The 6,000-nt window shown below is 48.2% G+C and overlaps 1 protein-coding gene across 1 annotated transcript in view; it reads right to left on the minus strand.

The window, feature by feature from the left end:
• The window catches only part of SYCE3 (synaptonemal complex central element protein 3), a 28,402-nt gene extending 22,723 nt beyond the window's left edge, over positions 1 to 5,679 (minus strand). Inside the window, exon 1 of the mRNA XM_019447332.2 lies at positions 5,588 to 5,679. The gene's annotated coding sequence lies outside the window, so the exon portion shown is untranslated. The remainder of the gene's footprint in view (positions 1 to 5,587) is intronic.
• Between the last annotated feature and the right edge of the window lie 321 nt (positions 5,680 to 6,000).

Genomic DNA, 6,000 nt, shown 5'->3' on the forward strand with positions numbered 1-6,000 from the left:
TGATCTTGTGGTTAATGAGTTCCAACCCCACATCCGTTGCTTCTGTCAGCCTGTCAGCACACAGCCCGCTTTGGATCTTCTGTCCCCCTCTCTCTGCCCCTTCCCCGACTTGTGCTCTCTCAAAAATAAATAAACATTAAAAAAAACCACTTTAGAATGAGATAATCATATTGAGGATAAGTAATCTAATAATCTGATTTAGAATAACATTTATAAACTAAACTTAAATGCTCAAGGAAAGATGGATTTTTAATATTAGTAACTTTAATAAAATATTAATTTTTAAAATCAAACATTCAAATACTCTTTTCTCTGTCTAAATAATGCCTTTAAAGGCACCAAAGCTCATATTTATCAATATCTAGCCATGTCCTCATATGTACCCTAAGCTTCAGTCATATCAAAGATTTTGTAAATTGGGGTGTCTTCCATATGCCAACCACTACAGAAACTGGAGATTAAAAAATAAATAGGTATGGAGCACCTGGGTGGCTCGGTCAATTAAATGTCTTATTTTGGCTTAAGTCATGATCTCACAGGTTTGTGAGTTCGAGCCCTGCATTGGGCTCTCCACTCTTAGCGGAGTGCTTTGGATCCTCCGTTTCCCTCTCTCTGCCCCTCCCTGCCATGCACACACACAGATTCTCTCTCTCTCAAAAAAGTAAACATTAAAGTAAATAAATAAATAGGTACATAGTCATGCCAACAAGGAAATAAGTCTGGTAAAAAGAGACCTGTTGTACCGCAAGATTCTCTGAAGAGCAATAGCCATTCGTCCAAATGTCCTTGCTCAGTTTCAAACCAAATCCTGCTCACTTAAATAGCCTTTATAGCCATGTCATTGAGGACTCTGAGAACACCATGTTCTCTCTTGCCTCTATGTGTTTATATATTTTATGCTACTGCCTGAAATACCCTTGCCTCACTCTCTCTGTTTTTAAAGACTTAGTTCAAGGGCCACTTCTAGAAATCTCTCCTTACATTTCTAATCAGCCAACCCTGAAGGTTTCACCTCTCTTATGTTCCCGCAACTTCTACACCTCCTTCTAGCCAGATATTGTTGTAAGCATTTGCATCTTTATCAAAACCATATAAGGTAAGTACTATTATTATTCCAACTTACAGATGAGGAAAACAAGGCTCAGAGAAATTAACTAAATTGCCCAAGGTCAGACAGCAAAGACGCAGATCTGAGAATTGCGTCCTGACAATCTGGCTGCAGTCTGCGTGCTCACACATTATACTACTGGTATGCAATAAATTCTTGATAAATATGTGAGTGAACACAACCAATGAAATGTAGTAAGCAACTAAAGAAAAACTTCTGTGTACCCTGAAATCCTGGACTAGAATCCAGGCTCTGCCATTTACTGACTGTGAGATACTGGAAAGTTGAAGTCTTAGTTTCCCCTTCTGTAAAATGGAAATGATAGCTCCTTTGTAGGTTATTGTGAAGATGTACATAGCTATGGATAGAGTAGGCACCCAAATTAACAAATTAAATAGTAGGCGTGACTGTATGTGTAACACGAGGTACACACAGATTAGTTGCTCAGAAAACATTTTACTATAATTAGGTGAGAAAGAGATGTGAATCTAATAATATAAAAGATAACATTTATTTCATGCTTAATATGTGCCAGGAACTGCGTAACTTCTCAACAAACATTGACTGATTTCACAACAACGTGACAAAATTAAGTGCTGTTATTCTCCCCGTTGTACAGATAAGGAAACAGAGGACTGTGGAAGGACCTATCCAAAGACACACAGCTAAATAGTAGTAGGCCTGGATTCAAACCCAGTCCTGATTCTAGAGATGGAGCTCATTAGCATTACATTTTCTCACGATTGCCTCAGACAATACAGTGGGTAGTTTTGAGCTTGACAGATGGAACAAAGGGGGAGAAAGAATGGGGGTAGAGGAATGGAATGAAGAGGCTCTAGGAGTTCAATCTGGGGCAGCTTGAGTGTGTGGTGCCTATGGTGTACCCAGGTAAAGTTATTTAACAAACAGTTGAAATACAGGATTGGAGCCCAAGAGAGAGGGTAAACTGAAAATAAATGTTTGATGGTAGTTTAAATTATGGGAAAAGATAAAATCATTCACGGTGAATGTATAAAAGGAGAAGGGAAAATGGATTTGGAAAAGTCCTTAAAAACCAGCTCTTAAGAGCAGTTGGAAACAAGCCCATAAAAGGTACTGATAAACAGTCAGAAATGTAGAGAACTGGGGAGTGTGTAGTCGAGACCACAGAAGAGAGGAGGGACTGGCCAATTAATTCATTTAGTCAACAAATATTTATTAAATGTCAGGAACTGTTTTAGGTGCTAGGGGTATATTAGCAAACAAAAGACAATAATCCTTGCCCTTGTGGAGTTTACATTCTAGTCAAGGGAGACAGATACATAAATACATAATTTATGTGTATAAATGCATAATATATAAATCTATAAAATATATATGTATAGGAATATATAAACATATAAAATGTCAGGTGGAAATAAGCGCTATGAAGAAAATATAGCAAAGTAAGGTAGGCTAAAAAATAATGGGAGTGGGAGGAACCACTATGGAAATCTGCTCTGAAGTGAATCTTCAAATAGCCTCAAGAAAGTGAGCACAGGAGTCCGGTGGCTACCTTGGGGAAGAGTACTGTGCAGAGGGAACAGGAAAGAAAAAGCCTTGAGGGTACGTGTGCTTGGGTGTGGTTGAAGAAGGTCAAGAAGGCTGGAAATGCTGGAGTGGAGTGAAGGAGGGTAGGCTGTTAGATGCGGCTGAAAGACGGGAGAGGATACTGCAGTTTATGTAAGACTTTGGCTTTTATTCTGAGTCATATGAGGAGACGTTAGAAGAATTCGACAGAGGTGATGGGATTTGCGTTATGATTTAAAAGGATCACTCTGGCTGCAATGGTGGAGGTGGCAGAGCAGAGAGGAAACTGCCGCAAAAGTCCAGGTAAGGGATGGCAAGGCTTGGACCAGAGTGTTAGAAGTGGGAGGAGCGAGGGTTGCTTGGATGGCTCAGTTGCAGTTAAACCCCTGACTCTTGACTTTGGCTCAGGTCGTGATCTCATGGTCCCAAGACAGAGCTCCGTGCTGGGTGCGGAGCCTGCTTAAGATTTCTTTCACCCTCTCCTTCTACCCCTTCCCCCCGCTCACGTGTGTGCACATGCACGTGCTCTCTCTCTCTCAAAAAAAAAAAAAATAGTGGAAATAGTGAGAAGTGACTGGATTCTAAATATGTTGTAAACATTGAGCCAACAGCATGTCCTGGCATCCAAGTAGAAATATAAATCTGGAGTGTGGTGAAAAGTCTGGCTGAACATCCTTATTGGGGAGTCACTGGGGTACAGATGACACTGAAAGCCATGGGACTAGTTGAGATCTCCTAGGAAGTGAGAGTAGATGGAAGAGAGGTGACCTCTTCAATATTCAGAATTTGGGAAGAAGAGGACCAGCAAAGGTAGAAGAAAAACCAGCAAAGAAAGTAAACAAAGAGTGATCCATTGTGTCTCATATAAAGTAGCATAAGCAGGGGCACCTGGGTGGTTCAGTCGATTAAGCGTCTGACTCCTGATTTCGGCTCAGATCATGATCTCACCATTGGTGGGATTGAGCCCAGTGCTCTGTGGAGAGAGTATGAATGGAGCCTGCTTGGCATTCTCTCCCTCTCTCTCTCTCTCTCTCTCTCTCTCTCTCTTCCTCTCTCCCTCTCCGGCTCACCCATGCTCTCTCTCTCTCTCTCAAAATAAATAAACATAAAAAAAAAGTAGCATAAGAAATAAAAAGTGACCATGGATTTGACAATCTGAAGGTCACTGGCAATCTTGACAGAAGCTGTTTTCGTGAGGTGGCATGGACAAAAGCCTGATTGCAATGTGCTTACAGAGAGGGTAAGAAGAGAGGTAGAAACTTGCGTGTTCTGGTTCAAAGAGAAGCAGAGAAAGGGTCGGTAGCTGGGATGTAACGTGCAGTCACAGGTGTCTTTTGTTTTGTGTTGGGAGATGTTACACCAATGTCAAATATTACGAAAGGACCAAATGAATTTAGGACATCTTATTTGGGCGTCAGGCCTAAGTGAGTAACAGGAACAACAAGATTTCCACGAATCAACAATTAATGAAGCATTAGACAAAAGAAATAGGACATGCAGATTTCATGGAGACAGGACAAACAGGAGAGAGTAAGAAGGTGAGAGAGGGAACGTTTTCTGTTTTTTGATTCACAAAGGCAGAAACCTGCCTGTGTTTAGGCTGTGTGGAAAGAGCTAGTTGAACGGAAAAGGCTGAAGAATGCGGAGAAAGGGTAACCGATGGCGCAGGGTCCGGTTTCCGGTAGGAAAGTGGTCACATGACCCTGAGAAGGGAAGGGAAGGCTAAAGCAGGTTAAGGGGCCAGGTGGTCCAGGCTCAGCTGAGGTCTCTCGCTCGCCCGCAAATGGCAATGAAAAGGTTCTTCTCCTAACAGGCATTCTCGGTTTGAGGACAATAATAAGGGTTAAAGCTGTGTGCCCCCTACAGGCACCCAGACGTGCAGCAGAGAAGCAGGGGTCTCGTGCCGAGGCCACACGGCTGCACAGCAAACGCAGGACTCCGGGGTCGCACAGAGAGAGGGGATGGACGTGGCTGGCCGGGGATTTTGAAACGCGTGGGGCGGACGGGCAGGGTGAGGACACACGTAAGGCAGCGGACTTAGGGCTGAGAGGATGCGGGGGGAGCCAGCGGAGGCCCAGTGGGGACAGGAGGTCGAGGCCCAGGTGGCCTGGGGCTGGGGGCTGGGGCCAGGGTGATGCTGGATCTCAGGGGAGGGATGGCTAGACGGGGAAAGGGGGTGAGCAAGCCTAGGGCGGAACGGAGGGCCAGAGCGCTGCCAAAGCCAAGGGAACGCGGGGAACAGGACACTAAGGGGGCTGGGCGAGCAGTGGGGGGGGGGGGGGGGGGGGAGGAGGGTTGGGGATCACTCCGGGCGTGAAAGGCTCGGGGTCGCAGGGGTCCCGGGCGCCGCAGAGCGCAGAGGTGTGCAGAACTCCAGGGCCTGGAGTCCGAAGAGTCCGGTGGAGTCTGGGCCCCCCTCGGCTGAGACAAGAGGGGCGCTCGGGTCACGGAGGCTGTGTGAGGGCGAGGGGCGCGCGCGCGGTGGGAGTCCCGGAGCGACGGGGCGAGAGGCTCTGGGGACGTCAGGAAGCGGAGAGTGTGGTCTAGCGAGCGCAGGTGCTCCAGCTGTGGCGGCAACACGTGAGAGGGTCAGGTTGGGCGGGAAGGTCCGGGGTCTGGGATGTGCAGTGTGTGGCGTCTGCAGGAGGCGGGGAGGGGGGGGGGGCGACGAGACGAGTGAGGAGACACGTGGGGGGGGTGGGAGGAGACTGAGGTGAGGGGGGGGTGCAGGGTGAGGGGACACGTGGGGGTGGGGGGAGAAGACACGTGGGGGTGGGGGGAGAAGACACGTGAGGGGTGGGGATTTGTGGGGGGAGAAGACACGTGAAGGGTGGGGGTGTGGGGGCGAGGAGACTGGGGCGAGGTCACGGGTTACGTCTGAGAAGGAGTGGGGACGCCGCGGTCAGGGCGCGCAGCGAGGGCGCGGCTCACCTCCCGCACCGCCTGCGCTCGCGTCAGGATCCGCCGTCCACCTACGCAGCCTGGGGCACGAGGTCCAAGCTCGGAAAGGCACCCCGCCCCTTTCCGTTACCAGATCCGCCCCCAGAAGTGGCTTCTCGCCCTCATTGGCCAGTCTCCCGGAGCGGAAGGGGCGGGGTCACAAACACGTGAATGCGCCCACTTCTGGCTGGTCCCAAGTGTCAGCCTCCAGGTCTCATTGGCTACTCTGTAGAGCGGAAGGGGCGGAGTCGTCTCCGGCTGGTCTCGCACGTGGGGCTCTGGGTCGCAGATGGGCCGAGTTCCCAGACTGAGGGCCGGCTGAGATCTCGGGAGAGCAGGATTGCAGCGAGGGTCCACTGGTGGTCCTGATCATTGTGTTCCTCTCTGTGGCTCATGAGTGTAAG

This window comes from Panthera pardus, unplaced genomic scaffold, assembly GCF_024362965.1.
Source record: "Panthera pardus isolate Hobbes unplaced genomic scaffold, ASM2436296v1 HiC_scaffold_6, whole genome shotgun sequence".
Taxonomy (NCBI): domain Eukaryota; kingdom Metazoa; phylum Chordata; class Mammalia; order Carnivora; family Felidae; genus Panthera; species Panthera pardus.